The sequence below is a fragment of the Bos indicus x Bos taurus genome, chromosome 16, assembly GCF_003369695.1.
Source record: "Bos indicus x Bos taurus breed Angus x Brahman F1 hybrid chromosome 16, Bos_hybrid_MaternalHap_v2.0, whole genome shotgun sequence".
In the NCBI taxonomy this organism is placed as follows: Eukaryota; Metazoa; Chordata; class Mammalia; order Artiodactyla; family Bovidae; genus Bos; species Bos indicus x Bos taurus.
In genome coordinates this window covers 56,031,941-56,057,801 of record NC_040091.1, presented here as the reverse complement: position 1 = coordinate 56,057,801, position 25,861 = coordinate 56,031,941, and the positions used below count along the sequence as shown (strand labels likewise).

General features: G+C 44.6%; 1 protein-coding gene across 2 annotated transcripts in view; it reads left to right on the top strand.

Annotated features, from left to right (window-relative positions):
• The window catches only part of TNR (tenascin R), a 487,688-nt gene that overhangs the window by 247,916 nt on the left and 213,911 nt on the right, over positions 1-25,861 (top strand). For both annotated transcript variants that reach the window (XM_027565405.1, XM_027565404.1), the window contains exon 2: positions 18,043-18,141. The gene's annotated coding sequence lies outside the window, so the exon portion shown is untranslated. The remainder of the gene's footprint in view (positions 1-18,042; positions 18,142-25,861) is intronic.

Here is a 25,861-nt window from a genome sequence, read left to right as displayed (position 1 = left end):
CTGCCTTTGATGGCCTTGACATACTCCTGTTATCCTTTTAATGTCCTCTGTGGTAATCTTTGGGCTTCCCTGGTGGCTCAGGTGGTAAAGAATCTGCATGCAGTGCAGGAGACCTGGGTTCAATCCCTGGGTTGGGAAGATCCCCTGGAGGAGGGCATGGCAACCCATTCCAATATTCTTGCCTGGAGAATCCCCATTGTCAGAGGAGCCTGGCAGGCTACAGTTCATGGAGTCACAAAGAGTCGGACGTGACTGACAACTAAGTACCTGGCACGCATGGCAATCTTTAGGTCTTTCTTCTGTTGGTGTCCTGGACCATACTATAATGTGAGTGACTTATGCTCTCATTTGAAGTGCTGATATCTCTGAGGAAGAGCAAATCATAACACAATGGTATCAATCTAGTGGTGGAAATCTGAGTTTGGGAAATAGGGAGGGTTTTGTGAAGACTTCCCAATCATATTTAATAAACAACTGCCCAGCCTAAGGATGGGCCTTTTTGGCTCTGACACATTCTGAAAGAACTGTGAGGTTTCTATAAGACTTCAGTGGTGTGAGTTTGAGAGGACCTGTGTTTCTCTTCAGCCTCACTCTGAGGAAATGGATCTCACGCAAAGATTTAGGAGGCACCGGGTCTCCAAACGACTGGTTCTCCGTTTCCAGAAAGGGATGCTCTTTCCCATTTCTGAGGCTTGGTGCTCCCATCTTCATCTGATTCCTCTTGGCTGTGAGCCTCCTCTGACTTGGTGCTTGCGGTACCTGGGTGCTTTGCTCCGGTGCATGCCTCCTTTAGACTCCAGACACGGAAGCCCTGTGGGAATATCTCTTTATATGCACGAGTGTGTCTCCCCCATGGACTGTGAGCCCCTTTCTGGAAAGCAGGAACCATTTCTTATTCAGTGACTTTTAATTCTGGCAGATAATAAATGATCAGTAATTCTTTTTTTTTCTTTTCACAAGGCAGGGTGCAAGATGAGTACAATGTGGAAAGCTAAATGGGATTTTGTTTGGGAGCATTTCCCTCGCTTTCTTAAAGCTAGACCATCATATTCCTAGGCCCTCCTTTGGGAGATGAGATGAAGAAGCCACTCTTTGTGCCTTCAAGGATCTCAGTGTCAGTTCGAACATAGATGTTAGTGGCTGACCATGATGAAAACATTCCTTTCTCTTAGCCCATGAAAATGGCCTTGCCTTGAAAAACACAACTTGGGATGGGCCAGCTCTGACGAAGCTGAAATCTGAGGGTTCGAGGAGGCTCCCAAGACTTTGCCTCAGGCTTTTGAGTATAAGTCCAACATCTCAGAGATCGGTAACCTCCCTGCTGGCCCAGAGAAACTGGGTTAACCAGAAGTGGTCCTGCCTATGCTTTCCTGCTTCCTATCCCTTCTATCTCAGGGATTTTTGGAACTGTGTGTCTGGTGGTCACAGTTCTGGGTGGAGGGCATGCCAACTTAGGGTGCATGGAGGCTGGGGGTGCAGAGAGGCTGGGGGTGCATGGAGGCTGGGGTTGCACGGAGGCTGCAGTACCATGGACAGTCTCACCCAAAGAAGAATCCACTAATCCAAAATGGTAGCAGTGTGCTCCAACTAGACAATGACCTTTGGTTGTACCAGGATAGAAGTTTATGTTTTGAAGACTCAGATGCCAATGAAAGGAAAGAAACCTTCATTTTCCAGGGCTTCCCTTGTAGCTCAGTTGGTAAAGAGTCTGCCTGCAGTACAGGAGATCTGGGTTCAATCCCTGGGTTAGGAAGATTCCCTGGAGAAGGAAATGGCAACCCACTCCAGTATTCTTGCCTGAAGAATCCCATGGACAGAGGAGCCTGGCAGGCTACAGTCCATGGGGTCGCAAAGGGTTGGACATGACTTAGAGACTAAACCACCACCACCTCATGTTAACCCACCATTAAGATTCCTCTATACTGGTTTAAACCACATTACCTCTACAGGTCATGCTAAGGTGGAGATTCTATGCAAGCTACAAGGGACAGTGGCCTAGTCATCACACACACTGCTCCAATTCTATAGCCCTCTTTCCAGTTCCCACAGGACCAGCATCTGAGCACGGCAAGATTGGACACTCCTGCCCCATGTGGCCCCATGGGTCCCATTTGCATTGTTCTGGCCTTGTACCCACCTCCTGGGTTGTTTCTGCATGTGCTAAGCTGTTGACCTCTGGCTTTGCCTCCCCTATTTCGCTCTGGCACAGATTTCTTAAATATTCTACTTCTCCAGATTGTGACCTTGGACAGTTTCACCCCTTGCCCCAGCCAAAACGATTATCCCACCCCAAATGACAATGATGTCTTTACCGGATTTACACTGACCCTTGGTTTAATCCACTTCCTGTCTGACTGGGTGATTCCCCAGCTGCTCCCCTGCCCATTACACAGGCTGTAGCAGCTGGCCCTTGTCCACTGAGATGCCTGACTGTGTCCCTGCCCTGGGAGAGAGACTTGGGTACCAGCTGTGTCTTCTACTCAGAGTCTGAGTCTGTGCCCTCCTCACTCGTGTTGGCTGATGGGGAAGCCTCTGGGGTTTGGCTTGCAGCCCAACCAGACCTAGAGGAGAGCCCTTCATCAAATGCCTGTGAAATTGATCTTTTATAGCTCTAGCAACCAATCCCCCTTAACTGCAGATCCAAGGGAGATGATGGTATCGACCAAATTAAAACTGAACACGTACAGAGAAGACAGGGATTCCTGGGCTGGATGTGAAGATGTGTCCCTGGGGTCAGGTCCTTTGAGAGGAAACTGGTGATCTTTGAGGATGACCTGAGAGCTGCCCGCCATCAGAAAAAATACACTCAGCCTCTGGCCCTGAGTGTTCGGCCTTTGCCTGCCAAGCACCAGCATAGCCAATTACCTGTCCCACAGGAGCCATTTAGAGGAGAGAAGAAATATTCACCTCTTTTCATACCCAGGCTAGGCAGTGCTATCTATCAGGTGAAGAAAGGGCCAGGGCTCCCCTTAGATCTAAAACTTTCTCTTTCCTTTATTGACCCCATTTTTGGTTTCTTTTGCGGAGGAGAGCACATGTCTTAAGACAGGAAATTACCCTGGTGATTGATGTCTAGAAAATGCAATTAGGTCCTAGTTAAGCATTCTCCAAGGGGCACCCTTCCAGTGTGGCATTCCAAGTTTGGTGATCACTTAATGACCATGCATTTGGGTCCTCCGGGTAATGAAGCATTTGTCTCTGTCAGGCTTTGAGCAACGGAACTTCCAGTGCCCTTATGATGCAGAAGAGGTGGGGATGGAAGGTAGAGCAGGGAAGAGGCAGAGCATATGCTGGAGAGGGGACCTCAGAACAAGAACAGCCAGCTTGGCCAAGGACATGCCATGGTTATGGGCTTCCCTGGCGGCTCCATGGTAAAGAATCCACCTGCCAAGGTAGAAGATGTGAGTTTTATCCCTGGGTCAGGAAGATCCCCTGGAGAAGGAAATGGCAACCCACTCCAGTATTCTTGCCTGGGAAATTCCATGGACAGAGGAACCTGGTTGGTTACAGTACATGGGGTCACAGAAGAGTCAGACACAACTTAGCAACTAAACAACAACTACCGAGTGAGGTTGCAACATGAGTTGAGGGGCACTGGTTGCCTTCAATGGCTGTAATTCTATAATATTTGTATTTGCTAATCAATTCACTGCTTGGAATTTTTTTTTTTTTTTTCAATTTTTTGACCAGGAGGGCCCCCTACAGTGGAAGTACAGAGTCTTAATCACTGGAACACCAGAGAAGTCCCTGGAATATTATTCTTTAATTCCATTACCCTGGGGACTTTGGAGGAATAAATAAAGTGACCCTGCCCCTGCCCTTGAGGTATTTGCACTGTAGTAGGGAAGATCAAACACACCTTATCAACCTTCCAGGCAACAAATTTCCATTTGGCTCGGTTGTGGGGGGAAGGGCACACAAACACAGGAGGTAGTGCCTTCAATATGGACCCACTGGGGCAACTGAGGCAAGGTAAAGACGGTCAGGTACATCCTGCTTTTCTGAACTCAAATCGGCTCTGCCACTTAAAAGCTGAGAGACCTTAAGCAAGTCAGTTACCTCTTAATTTCGCAATTTCCTGTCTGTAAAATGGGTATCATAGGCTTTTAGGGAAAATTCAGTAGGCAATGCACAGAAAGCCCTAGGCCTGGACCACAGTGATCTCAATGCAAACCAGTTTCCCAGTTCTGCTTCTAAGCCTGGGCTAATTAACATCTTTTTTATTTTCTATTTTTTGGTCATAGACCTCCTTGGCAGTCTGGTGATGCATATGAACTCCTTCTCAGAATTATGGTCTAACTGTAGAAGATAAAATACATAGGATTATGGAGGAAACTGCATTTTTATTGAAATGCAGTTATCAAAATACTAAAAAAACAAATTTGCTGTATGGTAATATATGTGCATCTTTATTAACACAGTAAATAACAAGATCTGCTGGCAAGTCAAATAACTATTGTAATTTTGAAGTAGTAAGAAGCCTAAACAATATTTCAACATATCTGCAACAACTGTAATGAGATACAAAAAAGTCTGTGATTTCTATTGGTGACAAAACTACAGCTACTGTTAGTGCTGCTGTGACTGGTTGCCTACATTCAAAATTAGAGGAATCATTACATTTTTGCTAGCAGTTGGTGGAAATAAAGAGGTAATTTCTTTCCATCTAAGTTACATGGACTCTCTGTGGACCCCAGGCTAAGAACCATTCCTGTAACACTTGATCAAGTAAGTTATATGCATACTTTCTAAAATTTTGAAATAACATTGCTTTTCTCATTACCAAAGAAAAATGTAACCATAGTTGAGAAGTTAAGAAATATAGATAAAATGCAAAAAGACAGAGGACATTTAAAAATATGACCCAGAGATCAAATACTTGATGTAGTAGTTTGACTTTTTTTGTTTTTTTTCAAATTAATTAATTATTTTATTTTGGCTGCAGTGGGTCTTGGTTGTGGCACACAGAAGCTTCGTTGAAGAGCCTGGGCTTCTCTCTCTATTTGTGGTGCGTGGGCTCAGTGCTTGAGATGCCCAGGCTTAGTTGCCCCAAGACATGTGGAATCTCAGCTCCCCAATCAGGGATCAAACCCACATCCCCTATATTGAAAGGTGGATTCTCAACCACTGGACCACCAGGAAAGTCCCAGTAATTTGACTTTCAAGACAGTGGAACTCATTGCTAATCCATGTTTCGAGAGCTGAATCTGCCCCACCTAGAGTTACTAGACTGCTATTTCACTCAGTCTAATAACTGAATGGTCAGTAAAGAAACAACCCAAAGCATCACAGTTGCAGTCCAGAAACTATATGAAGCCCAGTGATGGCAAAGGAGCCCTTGATCTCTGCAGCACAATCACCCAAAGATAGAGCGACGTATCAAGAAACAGAGCTGGGGGCCCTGGGAGCTAAGAGGACATGCTAGAACCTTCCAGCCCCACTCAGAGGAGCTGTCCCACTGATCTCAGATCTCTTGTTAGACCTGATGAATTATCTCACGTCAGAACCGTGAATTGTAATGGAAATTACCCACTTGATGAAGGATACCAACCGACTCTACTCAAAAGCTGCCAGATGTTCAGATCAGATCCCTGACACATGCAGGCAGAGCTCAAGGGCTCAACCAAACAGCTTATTGAGAAATAATGATAATGAGATGGCACTGAATCTAGGAGATATTACACAATCCACAGAAACACACACGTGTGGCCAGAGAAGGATGTTCTGTCGCCTCAGATGATGCCCTGTAGCAATGCCGCCCAGCTCTCTCTGGGGTGAAAGAATAGCCTGACACACGTCCAGCTGTCCCAGGTTAACCCTAGAAGACTGAAGCCTTGGAATGGCTTGCCTAGACTTGGTGAAAACTATACCCATGGAGAATCAACCATGTGTGGGGTCAGAACACAGAGGAAGCCAGGCCTTAGCTTACTTTTTCCAAGGTCTCCCAGAGAACTCAGCCCCATGAGCCCTCCAAGCAGTGACCAGTTTCTGGTTGCCCGACTTGCCAGCCCTCCTATGTGACCATGAGGTTGTGACAGCATCACCAAATTAGGGTCTTGCAGTCCCTCTTAGGTGGAGCCTTTGGGACCCTGGGGTCAATATCTCTAGAGGTTCTCTTAGAAAAGCATCTCTCTTCTCTTCTCCAGCTCAGTCCTTAGACCAGCATCCTTTTCTGACTTTCAAACAGAGACCTTCCCTACGGGAGGAGAGGAGGGTCTTAACGAAAGGCTACCTGCATAGTTTTGAGAATGCGATTGTGTGCTTCCCTGCAGGGACCCTGCAACCCTGAGGGGGCACACCCTCCTTCCTCTAAGCCTAGTTAAAGATCACAGCCCAAGATAACAGGCCAGCAAAGCTCCTGAGTGCAAGGCACTGCCAAATTTCAAAATGTTCTTAATAAAACAATGTGGAAAGGGCAGCTTGTTCATTTCGATTCTCCACTGGGTCATTCAATTAAACCTGAAATTCTGGGGAAACTTGAACCACCCTGACCATATTTTCCATTAGTAATAATGATAAAAGATAATTATGGAGCCTGTCTGTCAGATATTCCAGACACCCGCACCTCCACTTAATTAATTGCTAATTAAGATATGAAAGAACTGCAGTGTCTCTCATACATCCTGACTTTATGAAACCTCAGCAAATCTTCCTCCGGGAAGAAGAAACCTCCAGCCCCTTCTTTGGTTTGGAAACCATGGATGCAAGGGGGTTGGGGGCGAGACGGCTGACTCTGAGATGGAATCATTTAATCACATCGTTCAGGTGGTACATGAGAGCCCTGGGAGAGAGGATAAGGGGGAAAGCAAGAATGAGAATAAGTTTTGAATTCCTCCAAGCTCAGCCCTTGACACATATTATCTATGTTAATCCTCACAGCGGGGAATATCATTATTCCCATTTTACAGATCAGAAAAAGTGTGCTTAGAGGGATTATACACATATCTTTTCCAAAAGTGTGGAGCAGGTGAGAGCTAGAATTTAAGCTGAATTTCATGCCCTTTCATTTGTTGTTCTGTGGAGATACAAGACATACAAAAAAATTGTAATGCTTTAAAAAAAAAATGTATGTATTTATTTTTGGCTGTGCTGGGTCTTTGTTGCTGTGAGCGGACTTTCTCTAGTTGCAGAGAGCAGGGCTCTTTGCTGTAGTAAGCTGACTTCTCATTGGCGTGGCTTCTCTTGCTGCAGAGAACGGGCTCAAGGGCTTCAGTAGAGTTGTGGCACGTGGATTCAGTCGTTGTAGCAAATGGAGTTAGTTGCCCCAAGGCATGTGCAGTCTTCCCAGACCAGGGACCAAACCCATATCTTCTGCATTGGCAGGTGCATTCCTAACCACTGTACCACCAGGGAAGTCCTAAGAAACAGAATTGTTTGCTTCCAGGTCTTTACCATAATGAAGGCAAAAGGCATTTGTGGTTGCTAATCTTCAGGATGGCCCCCAATTAATCCTTGCTTTCTAGCATTCATAACCCATGTGTTGTCTCCTCCCACATTAAATAGGGCTGATCCATGTAAATAGTGGGATGTTGCAGAAATGCTAATAAGGCAGGTCATCAAAGACCCTGCTCCTCCCACTTGGCTTTCTCTCGGGTAGCTTGGTCTGGGGGAAGCTAGCCACCATGTTGTGAGGATACTCAAGCAGCCCAGCAGATGCTTCAGTAGGGAGGCCTTCTGCAACAAGCAGATCACATATGTGAACCATCTTAGAATCCAGTCCTCTAGCCCCAGCGAGTCTTCAGATGACTACAGCCCTGGTCAACATCCTAAAGGAAGCTTCATGAAGACTCTGGGCCAGAACAAGCCAGATAAATCACTTCTGAGTTCCTGATCCACTGAAACCAAAAGATAGTAAATGTTTATTGTTTTTCAGCCACTGAATTTGGGGTAATTTGTTATGCAGTAATAGACAATGAATTAAGCATGCATGAACTTTTCACATCTCACTGAATTTGCCATTAACAATGGGCCAGAAAAGTCCTTCTAAGAAATATTCACATTTGTATGCCTGAATGTAAGAGCCCCAAATTATAGTCATTCAAGGTGCCTTCTGTTAGGGGACCTTGTGAGTTTAAGAGTTAAATATAGTTCAGATTGCCAATGGGCTTCTTGGTGGCTCAGCAGTAAAGAGTCTACCTTCAATACCAGAGATGTGGGTTCGATCCTTGGGTTGGGAGGATCCCCTCCTGGAAGGCATGGCAACCCACTCCATTATTCTTACCTGGAGAAGCCCATGGACAGAGGAGCCTGGCAATCCACGGTCCATGAAGCCGCAAAAAGTCGGACTCAACTGAAGTGACTTAGCACACACACAGATCACCATTAGTTGCCCAAATTTCCCATTTTCTCATTAAAATGACTAAGAACAGTTTGTTGGTCTGTCATAATCTGATCCATTTTCAGCAACTGACTGTTGTGAGAATTGAGAAAAGACATGAACTAACAGTGCTTTAGCATATTGGACAGTCTGTCTAGAGCTGATCAGCATCCTTGTAATTTCGTGGCTATTCCTGGAACATCTCCAGCAATCTGCAATAAACAAACCAAAACCATTCAAGTAAGAGGGTTTATGCTGAATATCAAAATGGACTTTTGGGGATTTCCCTGGTCGTCCAGTGGTTAAGACTCCAGTGCAGGGGGTCCTGGTTCAATCCCTGGTCAGGGAACTAGATCCCACATGCTGCAACTAAGACCCGGCACAGTCAAACAAATAAATAAATAAAACAAAATGGACTTTTGCTGTGAAGTCTGAAACCTCTGCAGGTTTTGGAACTCTGTCTCACCTGGCTTGGTGATATCTTCCTTCTGCCCGTGATTCACCTCTGCCAAAAGGGGAAAAACACGGGGCTTTGGGAAAAGTCTGTGATTGGGGTCAACAGGGTCTCCTAGCTGCACTCTCTGGACTGTCTGGCCCACAGGTCCTGACTGTACCATCAGGGGCTGGAGCCCACGAGATAAAGTCAAAGCCTAGCTTCTTGGGTTCCTGGACTCACATTGAGTGTCAGAGGGGTCAGAATTTGAGGAGGAAAATTCTATATAATGCACAGTTTGGGACATATTTCATAGGAAAAATTTGTTGTTGTTTTTTCAAAGATGAGCTGTTACAAGTTGACCTCAGAGAATGGCTGTGGGAGAAATGCTGGGTGCTAAGAGGGTAAGTGCAGGTGAATGATGGGCAGAGAGAATGGGCAAGAAGAACACATCAGTTTGCTGAAGTGGCTGTCCCCATGGCCACCGTGCTCCCAGTGCAGTGCTCCCAGCACGGGCAGGTCATCGTGCTCTTTTGTCTTCCATGCGTCTCCTGTGGTTCCACCACCTCTGTCCTCAGGCCTTCTTGGAAGTGTGTAGACAAAGGAACTGGGACCATGAACCCTGTGCTGGATAATTGTCTCTGTTCACAGCTTTGTCTCTGCAACCTGTGAGCACAGGAATGATGGTCCACGTGGCGACACGCCAGCATGTATTTCTGTTATAAGAATCCTTTTTCTTATCCCCAGTTATATGAAAATCTACTCCAAAGTAAGGTCTTTGTTCGATCTCTTCAGGGCTGTACCACTCGTCAATCAAATTAAATGGATCTATTTGTGAGGTCATATATAATTCCATCAAAGGAGCCAATATGTTAGGCTCACTAGAGCTTCTTCAACAGAGCAGGTTTTGACACGACTTCAGGAAGATCAGCACTCACTGGCTGGAATTCAATGTGGCCATTGCTCAGCCCACAGTTTAAAACATTTTTTTTTAAGTGCCATTTTTTAAAAGGAAAAGAACATGGGACTAGAACATAGGAGCCCCACCTTCTAGTTCTAATTCTCCAGATAACTCTGTGTGATTAGTGCCTGTCTCCATAAGTGAACTCTCCTTTGTTGTAACCGACAGTTCTGGGTCTCTGTCCCCGATGGGCAGGACCTTTTTGAGAGCAGAGGATCTGTCCCCTTATATCTCCAGGGCCTGGTGCAGGCCCAGGCATTCAGAAGGCTCCGTTTTTTTTTGTTTTTGTTTTTTTTAAATTTAGTTTTGGCTGCTCTGGGTCTTAGTTGCTGCTCTTCGTTGCAGTGCAAAGGCATCTCATCGCAATGGCTTCTCTTGCTTTGAAGCGTGGGCTGTAGGTGCGTGGGCTTCAGTACTCATGATTACTAAAGCACATGAGCTTAGTAACCCTGAGGCATGTGGGATCTTTCTGGACTAGGGATCAAACCCATGTACCCTGCACTGGCAGGAAGATTCTTAACCACTGGACCACCGGGGAAGTTCCCAGAAGGCTCTTAATAAATAGTTGCTGCCAATGACCAAAACACCACATCAGCCCATCTGTCCCTATTCACACATGTGTACATGTGGTTACACACATGAAGAAAAGCACAAAAGTCTACATTCCACGCTGTCAGCCTAGGGGGTGAGGTAGTATGGACAGTGGGGGAAGAAAAAGAGGTGGAGAGAGGTAAAGAACTGAGGGAAAAACTAAGGGGACTGCACTAAAAAGCTAGATGTAGACTAAGAACTTTTTGTAGAAGTACCTATAAAGTGAAGTGGAGTCGCTCAGTCGTGTCTGACTCTTTACGACTCCATGGACTGTAGCCTACCAGGCTCCTCCGTCCATGGGATTTTCAAGGCAAGAGTATTAGAATGGGTTGCCATTTCCTTCTCCCAGGGATCCTCCTGACCCAGGGATCAAACCCAGGTCTCCTGAGTTGTAGGCAGATACTTTTACTGTCTGAGCCACCAGGGACCTATATGTGTGCATAAATTAGGGGGGAACTGATGATCTTCTTAAGTCAAAACAAGTTGCAGAGTATTTCAGTTAAAAACTATAAACAAAAGCATCCCATCTGTCTGTATGAATATGCATAATTGTGATTAAATAAGCACAGGGAAGATGTATATTGTGGGTGCTGCGAGGCATCACCCAGCTGAAACACTCAGCCCAGCAGCTGATGGGAGCCTTGGCTGCTGACGGCTCACAGCTGAGTTCCTCTCCAGCCGTGACCTCCCCCAAAGGGAGCTGCTCTGCCCAAGGTTGTGCCTGCCCTCTCCCTGGGAGCCGTCCCCCTCCAAAGACCCGTTGGGCCCAAAGGCCTGTTCCTTCTCAATACAGGACAGCTCCAGAGGTCCCTCTGGCCAATTCGACTTCCTGTGCTCCCCATAAGAGTTGCCCCGATAAAACTGCAGAGTGTTTATCCTGTCTCAGCCTGTTTTCTGGAAACTGGACTAATGACAGTGCGGAAGGATATGTGCTAGTCTATTAAAAGGTTACATCAAGAAATGGTGCCATTTGTAGCCACACGGGTAGACCTAGAGAGGACCATACTAAGTGAAGTAAGTCAGACAAAGACAGATATCATATGATATCACTTATTCGTGGAATCTAAAGCGATGATACAAATGCACTTATTTACAAAACAGAAACTGGCTCACAGACATAGAAAACAAACATGGTTATCAAAGGGGAAAAATGAGGGAGAGATAGACTTGGAATTTGGGATTAATAGATACATACTACTATATATAAAGTAGATAAAAAACAATGACCTACTTTTAGCACAGGGAACTATATTTAATATCATGTAATAACCTATAATGAAAAATAATCTGAAAGATATATATCTATATATATACACACATATATGTATAATTGAATTACTTTGCTATACACCTGAAACATGGTAAGTCAAATGAACTTCAATAGAAGATGGGAATTTGCTGTGTGGCTCAGGAAACTCAAACAGGGGCTCTGTATCAACCTAGAGGGGTGGGATGGGGAGGGAGATGGGAAGGAGGTTCAAAAGGGAGGGGATATATGTATACCTATGGCTGATTCATGTTGAGATTTGGCAGAAAACAACAAAATTCTGTAAAGCAATTATCCTTTAATTAAAAAATAAATTTTTTTAAAAAGAAAAAACTTAAAAAAAATAAAATAATATGTTACATTAGGGGGCTGAAGCTAGGGGTAAATTATTAACTTTCTCTGTATACATCTTTATATGGATTCACTTATTACAATGAGCAATTACCATCTTCATAATTTCAAGAATCACAAATAAAGATATTTAAAATACAATAAACAAATATATGTGAGTTGTATGAATGAATGTGCCTGTATCTAGTCGAGAAATAATAATATTGATAAAATGGAAGCTGAATTGAAGATATCAAGGTAAATGAAGCAGACTGAAGAGGATTTCGCCAACACTTATCATGACTTTTGACACAGTTGGTTCAAAAGAGACTGTATTCCTTCTGAGAGTGACATCACCACCTCACAGATAGGATGAGAAATAAAGAGTCAAAGGGTAGAAGTAAAAAGGAGAGAGAGTTTAATTCCATGGAAGCAGAGATTTTTTTAACATCAGAGCTATCTGCCAATGAAATAGCCTGCACATATGGGACAGTTCAGTCACTCAGTCATGTTTGACTCTTTGCGATTCTGTGAACCACAGCACACCAGGCCTCCCTGTACATCACCAACTCCCAGAGTTTACCCAAACTCATGTCCATTGAATTGGTGATGCCATCCAACCATCTCATTCTCTGTCATCCCCTTCTTCTCCTGCCCTCAATCTTTCCCAACATCAGGGTCTTTTCAAATGAGTCAGCTCTTCGCATCAGGTGGCCAAAGTATTGGAGTTTCAGCTTCAACATCAGTCCTTCCAATGAACACCTAGGACTGATCTCCTTTAGGATTTAGAACAGTCACTGTCCAAATTACCCTGTCCTAAGGATCTGCAATGCTTCCATTTGGTGAGCAGCTAATTTGAATCAGAGGAAGAAAAGTACCTGGTATTCATGTCACCTCCAAGAGTTCCCCACCCTGGGCACTGGTGATCTCTTGATGACCACTATTTTTCCCAGTGATGCAGCTCAGAATCCATCCCAGCTCCACTCTCCAGGCAGCCACTTCCCTGCTGATATTCTGGAGGATTCTCCAGAGATGAAACCTTTCTGGCCTTCCAGAGCTAAATGATCTTTCCTCCAATTCTAAAGCTTCACGGGGTCATCCAGAGAAGGTTCATTCATTCAGGAGCAACTTGGATGAGCAAGCCTACACCTTAGTCAAAGGTCTGCTCCTTCCTCCCCCAGTGCTACTTGATTTTTAATTAGTCTCTGCTGTTGCTGCTGCTAAGTCACTTCAGTCGTGTTGGACTCTGCATGACCCCATAGACGGCAGCCCACCAGGCTCCCCATCCCTGAGATTCTCCAGGCAAGAACACTGGAGTGGGTTGCCATTTCCTTCTCCAATGCATGAAAGTGAAAAGTGAAAGTGAAGTCGCTCAGTCATGTCCGACTCCTAGCGACCCCATGGACTGCAGAAGTAGTCTCTTTAAGTGCCTGTAAATGAAATCCTGGAAGCTCAGTGTCCATTTTGGAGAAGGCTCAGAAGGGTTTTGTGGGAAGCATGTCCTTGAAGGCATAATCATCTGGCTATGGACTGTGGCTACAAGACCTTCTAGAACTAACACCCAAAAAAGATGTCCTTTTCATAATAGAGGACTGGAATGCAAAAGTAGGAAGTCAAGAATTACCTGGAGTAATAGGCAAATTTGGCCTTGGAGTGCGGAATGAAGCAGGACTAAGGCTAATAGAGTTTTGCCAAGAGAACGCACTGGTCATAGCAAACACCCTCTTCCAACCATGTGTAGAGATGACTCTACACATGGACATCACCAGATGGTCAATACTGAAATCAGATTGATTATATTCTTTGCAGCGAAAGATGGAAAGGCTCTATACAGTCAGCAAAAACAAGACTAGGAGCTGAATGTGGCTCAGATCATGAACTTCTTATTACCAAAACCAGGCTGAAATTGAAGAAAGTAGGGAAAACCACTAGACCATTCAGGTATGACCTAAATCAAATCCCTTATGATTAAACAGTGGAAGTGAGAAATAGATTTAAGGGACTAGATCTGATAGACAGAGTGCCTGATGAACTATGGATGAAGGTTCCTGACGTTGTACAGGAGGCAGGGATCAAGACCATCCCCAAGAAAAAGAAATGCAAAAAAGCAAAATGGCTGTCTGAGGAGGCCTTACAAATAGCTGTGAAAGGAAGAGAAGCGAAAAGCAAAGGAGAAAAGGAAAGATATAAACATGTGAATGCAGAGTTTGAAAGAATAGCAAGGAGAGGTAAGAAAGCCTTCCTCAGCAATCAGTGCAAAGAAATAGAGAAAAACAATAGAATGGGAAAGACTAGAGATCTCTTCAAGAAAATTAGAGATACCAAGGGAACATTTCATGCAAAGATGAGCTTGATAAAGGACAGAAATGGTATGGACCTAACAGAAGCAGAAAATATTAAGAAGAGGTGGCAAGAATACACAGAAGAATTATACAAAAAATATTTCATGACTCAGATAACCATGATGGTGTGATCACTCACCTAGAGCTAGACATCCTGGAATGCAAAGTCAAGTGGGTCTTAGGAAGCATCACTATGAACAAAGCTAGTAGATGTGATGGAATTCCAGTTGAGCTATTTCAAATCCTGAAAGACGATGCTGTGAAAGTGCTGCACTCAATATGCCATCAAATTTGGAAAACTCAGTGGTGGCCACAGGAAAAGATTAGTTTTCATTTCAATTCCAAAGAAAGGCAATGCCAAAGAATGCTCAAACTACCACACAATTGCACTCATTTCACACACTAGCAAAGTAATGCTCAAAATTCTGCAAGCTAGGCTTCAACAGTACATGAACCATGAGCTTCCAGATGTTCAAGCTGGATTTAGAAAAGGCAGAAGAACCAGAGATCAAATTGCCAACATCCCTCAGATCATCAAAAAAGCAAGAGAATTCCAGAAATACATCTAATTCTGCTTCATTGACTATGCCAAAGCCTTTGACTGTGTGGATCACAACAAACTGTGACAAATTCTTGAAGAGATGGTAATACCAGACCACCTGACCTGCCTCTTGAGAAACCTATATGCAGGTCAGGAAGCAACAGTTAGAACTGGACATGGAACAACAGACTGGTTCCAAATTGGGAAAGGATTATGTCAAGGCTGTATATTGTCACCCTGCTTATTTAACTTCTATGCGGGGTACATAAGTATATGCAGAGAAACACTGGACTGGATGAAGCACAAGCTGGAATCAAGATTGCTGTGAGAAACATCAGTAACCTCAGATATGCAGATGACACCACCCTAAAAATTGGCTTAAAACTCAACATTCAGAAAACGAAGATCATGGCATCCAGTCCCATAACTTCATGGCAAATAGGTGGGGAAACAATAGGAACAGTGACAGACTTTATTTTGGGGGCTCCAAAATCACTGCAGATAGTGACAGCAGCCATGAAATTAAAAGACGCTTGCTCCTTGGAAGGAAAGTTATGACCAACCTAGGTAGCATATTAAAAAGCAGAGACATTACTTTGCCGACAAAGGTCCACCTAGTCGAAGCTACGGTTTTTCCAGTAGTCATGCACGGATGTGAGAGTTGGACTATAAAGAAAGCTGAGTGCTGAAGAATTGATGCTTTTGAACTGTGGTGTTGGAGGAGACTCTTGAGAGTCCCTTGGACTGCAAGGAGATCCAACCAGTCCATCCTAAAGGAAATCAGTCCTGAATATTCATTGGAAGGACTGATGCTGAAGCTGAAACTCCAATACTTTGGCTACCTCATGTGAAGAGTTGACTCACTGGAAAAGACCCTGATGCTGGGAAAGATTGAGGGTGGGCGGAGAAGGGGATGACAGAGGATGAGATTGCTGGATGGCATCACTGACTCAATGAACATGAGTTTGAGTGAACTCCGGGAGTTGGCAATGGACAGGGAAGCCTGGCGTGCTGCCGTCCATAGGATCACAAAGAGCCGGACGTGACTGAGCAAATGAACTGAACTGACAGACTGCGGGATGATGCTGGGACTGTGTAGGGGGCAGGGAGTGACTGCTCTAAGTTTTGCAGAGGGAATCTGTTTATTTTTTTAATTAAATTAAAAAAAAAATTTTGACTGTGCAATACAACTTGTGGGACTTTAATTCTCCAACCAAGAATTGAACCCAGGCCCCTGGCAGTGAGAGCACAGTCTTAACCACTGGACCCCTAGGGAATTCCCCCAACCCTGTTGAAAGAAACTGACAAATTGCTGACACAGAAGCTTCCCACTTGCAAGAGGTGTTGCTGCTCTATTGGTTGTGGTTCCAGCCTGAGAAAATGGCTGTTATGCATTCATTTCCTTAAAGAGTACTTATTGAAAGTGTGTGCTAGCTTTGTGATAGGGACAGAGAATTTGCCCTTGAGGATTTGAGAGTTCAGAGTGAGAACAACACAAATTAATGATGGGTGACTTCTGTGACCTAGCAAGACGCTGAGTGTCCTGGACTTGAAGAACATGAGAGGGGCTCCGGCTTAGGGGGGATGAGAGGTTTTCTAGAGGAAGTGTCAAACATTTGTCATAATCAGATCATCTAAGTATGTAACCACAGCCACCTTTAAAGATCTCAGAAGGGATTTGCTAAATAAAACACATCAGATCAGACTCTTTGTGACCCCATGAATCGCAGCACGCCAGGCCTCCCTATCCATCACCAACTCCCAGAGTTCACTGAGACTCACATCCATCGAGTCAGTGATGCCATCCAGCCATCTCATCCTCTGTTGTCCCCTTCTCCTCCTGCCCCCAATCCCTCCCAGCTTCAGAGTCTTTTCCAATGAGTCAACTCTTCGCATGAGGTGGCCAAAGTACTGGAGTTTCAGCTTTAGCATCATTCCTTCCAAAGAAGTCCCAGGGCTGATCTCCTTCAGAATGGACTGGTTGGATCTCCTTGCAGTGCAAGGGACTCTCAAGAGTCTTCTCCAATACCACAGTTCAAAAGCATCAATTCTTCAGTGCTCAGCCTTCTTCACAGTCCAACTCTCACATCCATACATGACCACAGGAAAAACCATAGCCTGGATTAGAGGGACCTTTGTTGGCAAAGTAATGTCTCTGCTTTTGAATGTGCTATCTAGGTTGGTCATAACTTTCCTTCCAAGGAGTAAGCGTCTTTTAATTTCATGGCTGCAGTCACCATCTGCAGTGATTTTGGAGTCCAGAAAAATAAAGTCTGACACTGTTTCCCCATCTATTTGCCATGAAGTGGTGGGACCGGATGCCATGATCTTCGTTTTCTGAATGTTCAGCTTTAAGCCAACATTTTCACTCTCCACTTTCACTTTCATCAAGAGGCTTTTGAGTTCCTCTTCACTTTCTGCCATAAGGGTGGTGTCATCTGCATATCTGAGGTTATTGATATTTCTCCCAGCAGTCTTGATTCCAGCTTGTGCTTCTTCCAGTCGAGCGTTTCTCATGATGTACTCTGCATATAAGTTACATAAGCAGGGTGACAATATACAGCCTTGACGAACTCCTTTTCCTATTTGGAACCAGTCTGTTGTTCCATGTCCAGTTCTTACTGTTGCTTCCTGACCTGTATACAGATTTCTCAAGAGGCAGATCAGGTGGTCTGGTATTCCCATCTCTTTCAGAATTTTCCACAGTTTCTGGTGATCCACACAGTCAAAGGCTTTGGCATAGTCAATAAAGCAGAGGTAGATGTTTTTCTGGAACTCTCTTGCTTTTTCCATGATCCAGTGGATGTTGGCAATTTGGTCTCTGGTTCCTCTGCCTTTTCTAAAACCAGCTTGAACATCAGGAAGTTCACGGTTCACATATTGCTGAAGCCTGGCTTGGAGAATTTTGAGCATTACTTTACTAGCGTGTGAGATGAGTACAATTGTGTGGTAGTTTGAGCTGGATATATAATCCTTCTGTAGAATTTTGACCTTAAATATTCGCTACTTCCTTGCAAAGCTCTGAGATTGAATGAAAGAAAACTAATGAAAAAAAAAAAAGAAAGAAAGAAAACTAATGATGTAAAGCGAACTCTCTGAAGAGGAAAAAAATAACAATAAATAACAGTTTTCTTTAGAAATCCACATTATACCTCCAAGTTTTTTGAAATGGAGATGTGGCAGTTGAGATGGAAAGGGAAACACAAATTCCTTATTTTAAAGCCATAAACATATTTCTTCCTTCCCCGTCTCTGTTTCAGGTGGCCGTATCATCATTACTGCACAGACCAGGTCTCTTTGGGCATTAGGATTAAAGAACGTGTGGAAAAGAGAAAACACCGAGGACGCCATCACTAAAGGTACCGTTTTCTGTGAACCTTTAACCATCCATCATTGCAATGGCCAGTCTGAGGCTTTCAGTTGTGACTGCGTATGTGTATTCCCGGGATTTGAGACTCTTTGTCACTGCAACAACAGCCTCAGGGACAGACTCCCTGCCATGAGGTGGTCAAGAGCACCAGCTCCCCTGGGCTTTATGCTACCTCAGAAAAAGCTGGAGAAACTGGGCACCAAGGTTTTGACATCTTATAAAATATTTCAGAAATGCATTTCAAACACAGTTGGTCATAAAAGTGTGCGACTGCACACAGCCCCTCCAAGAGGCTAGACTTGCTCCCCAACCTAGCCATGCATACTCTAAGCCTGCAGGAATCAGTGCTAAATTATTCACCAGCCTGACTCTAAAATTTTGGAGTTCCAAAACCTCTAATAAAGTATTATGAAAGAATATCCATCTCTTTATCTCTATCCATAACTATTTATATAGCTTAGAGGAAAAATCTGTCGTTTTATTTCTTTTAATTTAAAAGCTTTCCTAATTCCTTTTTCATACCACATATATATGTCTAAAGAATTTTCAGGTTGAAATAATAACCTCTAAAAAATGGTCCATGGGAGAAGGCTCTCAGGATTCACCGAGTTGACAGGCACGATGAATATTTCGCTCCTTTAATAACTTTTCTTGGCACTCAGACTTGGTACTCCGAACTGGGAACTTTTCAAAGAGGGGTGGCTGTTTTTTTTTTTTTTATTATACAAAATAATGACAATATACCCACTTGCCTTCTCTTCTCTATTCGTTCACAAAACTGCTAAGGTTTGTTCAGGAAAAACTCATTTCATTCCTCAGATTCATGATGCTCTCATTATCTATCATGGGACTCTACAGTGGCAAGACACATCTTTTATGAAGCCCTGCATTAGAATTAACCCAGCATATCCTCAGTGACATCTTGCCTTATTAGGGCACACTTGACCACAAAGTACCTCAGGCCATTTAAAACACCTTTGGATGTACAAACTCACAAGAGACATCATTGCACTAAGCGGGCTATCAGCCATTCACACTTAAGAGTGAACTGGTTAATTTGATGCTCTTAGGCTAACGGCTGGTTGAGATCAAGTTCTCTGCAACTAAGCAGAGCTGGAATAGGTGGACCATCTGGACAGCAAAGAGGGGCAACTATTAAGATGAAGACTTTAAAAATTACCAGCTCTCTATTTGGAGACAGTTTTTGTATAGAACATTTGATGAACTATTTGCAATTAAAGATTAAACTCTCCCAACCCCCATCCTCTGTCAAAGAAAATTGCTTAAATCAAAATAGGTGGTCTCTGAACTGACTTCTGAATAACGTGGCTTCAGTAGAATCTGGGATGGTGTCCTCCTCTAAATCGATGTTGAATAAATTTTGAAAGAATATTGGTTTAAAGGTGAGACAAATTATGAGCTTGGCAAGAACAGGCACATATTTTCATTCATTCCTGATATCTGATGATGATATCTGATGGAAGGGTTGGAGGGGTGAAAGAGGGAGCCCAGGATCTTACCAGCCTGAATGAGACTCTGTGGGGGATCTGAGAAGCCTGTGTGCAGGATTGTGGGAGAGGGAACGGAGACAAACATCCTGTCTGGAGGCAGCCTTACTGCAGCAAGGAGAACTCTACGAAATCAGAGAATATTCAGGAAAAGCAAGGATAAGACTGAAGTTTAAAGCAGGGCCTGGGGATGATTCCTGTAATAGTGTGATTTATAACAAGAAATATTAATATATATTTGGTTTTCATGCCACTTCTGGCACAAAACTCCTAAAACTTTCCCAGGCTCTAAGAGTGAAATACGTGTTTCTTGGTTTCAGTCACACTCGAGTTTGTTAAAAGAGGTGATTTTTGAAAATCTTCTAAGGATGGGGGCTGGTTGCCAGGGCAACCAATCATGTGATTAGAGGGTTGGAACTTTCAGTCCCACCCTGCACAACCTCTGGGGAGGGGAGAGGAGAGGGACTGGAGACTGAGTTCAGTCACCAATGGCCAATGATTCAGTCAAGCCTGTGTAAAGAAGCCTCCATAAAAACCCACCAGGAGCGGGTCTGGGATCTTCTGGGTTGGTGAACTAGGATGCTTCCATGTGCCACCATGCTAGGGAAGAAGCTCCTTTGAAACTCTTTGTTCAGAACCTCCCCTGTGTATCCCTTCATCTGGCTGTTGATGCATTTGTATCCTTCAATATCCTTCATAATAAACCAGTAATCTAGTGAGTCAAGTGGTTTCCCAAGTTCCATGAGTCATTCTAATAGCAAGTTAATAGAACCGGAGGAGGATGTGTGGGAATCTCCAATTTGTAGCAGTAGGTCAGAAGCACAGATGACAACCTGGATTTGTGATTAGCATCTGAAGTGGAGGGTAGTCCTGTGGAACTGAGCCCTCATGCTGTGGACTCTGATGCTCTCTCTGAATAGATGGAGTGGGAATTGAGTTGAATAGAAGGACACCCAGCTGGTGTCACAGAGAACTCCTTGGTGTATGGGGGTGGGGAGAGAAACCACACATCACAATTGGTGTCAGAATCAGAACTGTAATCCCAAACTACATCAGAGCCATAAACATGCAGGGTTAAACCCAGTTTCTCCCAGGTTCAGGGAGAGTCAAGCCACAGCTGGGTGTGAGGGCCAACTAAGTGCAATGGTTCCAGGCAGAGGAGTTGGATCCTACTGGACCCTGAGGGTGGGACTTCTCAGAAGTCTACGGGAAGCAGTATCCAGAGGTAGTTCTCAGAAGACCGGCTGCTCTGTTGATTAAATCTGAAAGTGGTCTCCTGACACAGAGGCCAGTCTCTCTCTGCCAAGACTTGTTACATGTATTTGAGTTTTAAAATATTTATTTATGCATTTATTTGGCTGAATCGGGTCTTAGTCGCAGCACGCAGAATTTTTGTTGCGGCACCCAGGCTTCTCTCTAGTTGTGGTGTGTGGGCTCAGTGGTACCCAAGGGCTTAGTGGCCCCCATATGGGCGTGTGGGATCTTAGTTCCCTGAACAGGGATCGAACCTGAGTCCCCTGCATTGGATTTCTTAACCACTGGACCACCAGGGAAGTCCCCCATTTATACGACTGACCTCACAGGAGAGCATGGATTGTCCAGATTAGCCCCCTCCCCCATATACTTCCAAATAGCTGCTCACCAGCACGGTTTGGTGTTGGAATTGCTGAAGTTACCAAGCAGGAAGGTCAGCTGGAACAGAGGTGCCTTCACCAGGCTGATGAGAACTGTCTTACTCAGCCTACGGCTGCCCCACCTTCATTCCCCATGCATTTGAAAGAAGCTTATTTTAAAAGCTGATTAGATGAGCCCTTAATAACATTAGAATTTAAATGGCCCCAGATAGGCTTTCAGCTTCTCACCAAATTGAGATAAATGTGATATTTGGGGAACTGAGCTTCCAGCTTCATGACGGCTCCCGACCGCAGTCGGGATTTGAAGAACCACATTCTCCCCTGTTTTCTGGCAAACTGATCTTGGGTTGTGAGGCTAATCTGGACAATCCATGCTCTCCTGTGAGGTCAGCTGTATAAATGGGGGACTTCCCTGGTGGTCCAGTGGTTAAGAAACCCGCCTTCCAATTCAGGGGACTCAGGTTCAATCCCTGTCCAGGGAACTAAGATCCCACATGTCCACATGCATCTGTGAGGTCTCTTTCATCTCTAAAAGTCTAGGATTCTGTGTGCAGATGCGTGTCCATGATTGTGCATTTTCAAGGAAAGGAGAGTTAGGGACTTGTGCTGTGATTAGTCTGACTCTGTGTGACCCTATGGACCGTAGCCCGCCAGGCTCCTCTGTCCGTGGGGATTCTCCAGGCCAGAATACTCGAGTGAGTTGCCATGCCCTCTTCCATGGGATCTTTGACAGCTTCCAATTCCAGGTAACAAAGCTTTATTGAGGAAATACTATTTGGCCATTTAATTCAATACTGATGTTAATACCTGACTTTCTGCTGAGACTAACATAAAATGGTCAGAGGTATAAGTATTTCATCTTGGTTCTCATGTCCCCGTAACTCTCTTAAGTGGGTTTAGCTCTGGGAAGGATATGATTGCCTTCCAATTTAACACTCTTTTGTAAGTTACAGAAAAAGTTAAAAACAGAATGGGAGCGGGTGAAGTGGGAAACCAACCCAAGGTGAACAGGAACAGATGGCTCTGTGTTGAAATAATTGTATTCTTCTTTTTTTAAAAAAAATATTTATTTATTTAGGTGGTTGTGCAGGGTCTTAACTGCAGCACTAGGGATCTTTTTCTTTCTTTCTTTCTTTTTAGTTGTGGCATACAGGATCTTTAGCTGCGACATGTTAGCTCTTATTTCCCTGAGCAGGGATCAAACCCTGGGCCCCCTGCACTGGGAGATTGGAGTCCCTGCCATTGGCCCACTAGGGAAGTCCTGAGATAAATGTATTCTTACAAACAGATAAACAACAACTGAGTTGTCTTCTCCCACTCATCTTTCCCCAACCAAACCAGACCCATGGGTGGCCTTAGGATAAAAGCTGGAGGCTCTTAAAATCACAGCTTGCACTTTTAATAGAGGTAGTCAACCCAGAAGTGCCTGAATGTAAGCTTCCTTCTGTTCTTATGGCCTTTCTAAAGAAGCCAAACCTTGAGCTTAAACCTTGCATTTGCATTCCAGTGGGAAAAAACCTTCTTCCATGTTTCCCTGAGGGCTTCCCTGGTGGTGCTAGTGGTAAAGAATCCACCTGCCAATGCAGGACACATAAGAGATGTGGGTTTGATCCCTGAGTTGGGAAGATCCCCTGGAGGAGGGCATGGCAACCCACTCCAGTATTCTTGGCTGGAGAATTCCATGGACAGAGGAGCCTGGTGGGCTATATAGTCCATGGGGTTGCAAAGAGTTGGACATGACTGAAGCAACTTAGCACAGACACACACATTTCCCAAGTGAAGCTAAGAATTTCAAAGGGCCAGCTAAGAGTGGATGCAAGAACCTGTGCCCAGCCACAGCCGTGGGTTCACCCACTTCTCCAGCTCAGGTCCTAAGAATCCCAAACTCACCCAGCCTTTAGGGGCCATGAGGGAGTTTCAGGAGGAAAAGATCTGTAATCCATGTAAACTGTGGCTTGAATGGATTCAAACAGAAACTCCAGTTTGAACACAAATGGCTGCTCCAACTGCCTCATCAAAATGCAGATGAAAAGGAGCAGCTAAGTAGAGCTCCAGGCATGTATTTCTCTCTAAACCTTGGATCAACCTCATGCAGGACAGAGCTCACCTGGGCTTCCATGCTCTCTACCTAGGAGAGGGCAGAGTGTCATGTCAGAGGAGTCACCACTGAGCCTCCACTTCAGTCCTGCTCCAGAGCAAACTAAGCACCCCATCCAATGGTGATAAACTTTCATAAAGAGCATAGTATCTAAAAGGCCACTGTTCATTAACGTACTTTGAATACTTGTGTTTTCTCTCAAAGTCTTGCAGTTTACTTGGGCAAAATGTACTGATGTTGGGTGTGTCCACTGGCTGTTTACCCTCCAGCTCACCTCTCCTTTTGCTAAGGGTCCTGTTGTTGTTCAGCTGCTGAGTCATGTCCAGTTCTTTGCAACCTCATGGACTGTACCACGCCAGGTTTCTCTATCCTTCACCATCTCCCGGAGTTTGCTCGAACTCATGTCCATCATATCAGTGATGCCATCCAAACATCTCATCTTCTGCTGCCCCCTTGTCTTCTTGCTCTCAATCTTTCCCAGCACCAGGGTCTTTTCCAATGAGTCGGCTCTTCTCATCACATGGCCAAAATATTGGAGCATCAGCTTCAGCATCAGTCCATCCAATGAATATTCAGAGTTGATATCCTTTAGGACTGACCGGTTTGATCTCCTTACTGTCCAGGGGGACTCTCAAGAGTCTTCTTCAGCAACACAGTTCAAAAGCATCAATTCTTCGGTGCTTAGTCTTCTTTATGGTCCAACTCTCACATCCATACATGTGGACCCATGTTAATCCTGGGGCCACATAAAAAGAGCATCACTTGCTTTTGCTCCTCTCCTTCCTAGAAGGCCTCTGCAGGTCATCCTCCCTGACTTGCTTTGTCCTGTGTCTCTGGACAGAGAGTGTCCTTGCTCCTTGCCAAGGCTAACTCTTCCATGGAACACTTAGTCCCCTTCCACCACCTCCTCCAGAGCCTTCATCCAGTCATTGCCTCAATCATATCAATCATATTCCCTCTCACTTTCTGCCAGTTCTTCCCCTTCTGCTTATAAACCAGACTTGGTCTGCAGTCAAACCAGCAAACAAACAAACAAAGGCAGCTCTTCCTTGATTCCATGATTATCTTTTTCTTTTATCCCACACTCTGTGAAAAAAATGTTCTACCTTCACATCTCACCATACTGTCACTCTTTAATCTCATGGAAACTGGTGCATCCTACCCACCCATGCAACAGATTCAAGTGAATTCAGTAAATGAGCATGGAGCACATACTATGTGCCACACCCAGTCTGGATCCTGACCACAAGAAGGACACACTCTTACAAGGCAGGCAAACAGGCTAACCCTCCCTGCCAAATCACAAAGTGTGTAAAAGTGCTGGGTACCACAGTCAGGCGGGATGGGAATCATCAGCCAGGTCTTGGGGGCAGGGAGTGGAAAAGAGTGTGCCATAGGAGCTCTCTAGACAAATGAGGAGTCCAGGCAGGGAGAAGAGAAAATGAGAAAAGTGGGGGACCGTCCGGATAGAAGGAGTACCATGGGCAAGGTCACTGAAGCCACTGAGGCAGTGCGACAGGTAGACAGCAGCCAGACACGCTCTGTGTTGAGGCTACAGAGCGTGACAGACACTTAGTCTTAGATGTGCGATCCTGAGAAACTGCAACCCTTTCTTGTGGACCATGCTGGGGTGGAAGCCAGGGAGTGATGTAGACTCAGACTGCCCTTTAGGAAGATCACTGGAAGCAGCAATTAGAAGGGGAAAATCAGACATGAAGCTGCTCTCATCATCCAGAGAAGCAGGAGAGAGACCTGAACTTAAAGAGCGGCTCTGGGGATGGAGGAGAGATGCTAGCACAAGGTCCTCCGTCCTCCACGAATCCCATTTTGGATCCACCCAAACAGATGTTCGCTCTTCCTGCTTAAAACCCTCAGGGCACCTACTGTGCTTTTCTTATTGTCCTCACTCAACTTCTGCTACAGTCATCCGTGTATTTCTCTGCTTTTCCTTTTCAAATTGTGCCTTTGTCTCCCCTTCCTCAAATTACACTACCTTGCCCAGAATAACTGCTGAAGAAAAGGTTATTTAGTTTAATTGAATTTTCAAGAGCTTCAAACCATGAATAATTGAGGAATCAGCCATGTATAAGTGCCCATCATTTACATAATTGTATAAACAAGCTGATAATTTTTTTCCTCATTATTTTTATTATCCCAGAATGCCCGCTGTCTTCTTCGTTCTCTGGATTTTTAGGGATATAGTAAACAAGTGTTCTCTAACACACATGTGGCAGAGGTGCCACTCGGCCCTCACCTCCCCAGGCAAGGGAAGCAGTTGAAAGGAGGGAACAGATGATTGCACTGATTGAGTATCAAAGCCATGAACAAATATGGTGAAATATGCCATCTGAAGAGACAGAGAATTGCAGAGCACACTGCATGAAGAGACCTGCACAGAATCCCGAAGGTCAATGAGTAGATAGGAATTGATTAAGCAAAGTACTTACTGAGATTGCTTTCCAACATACT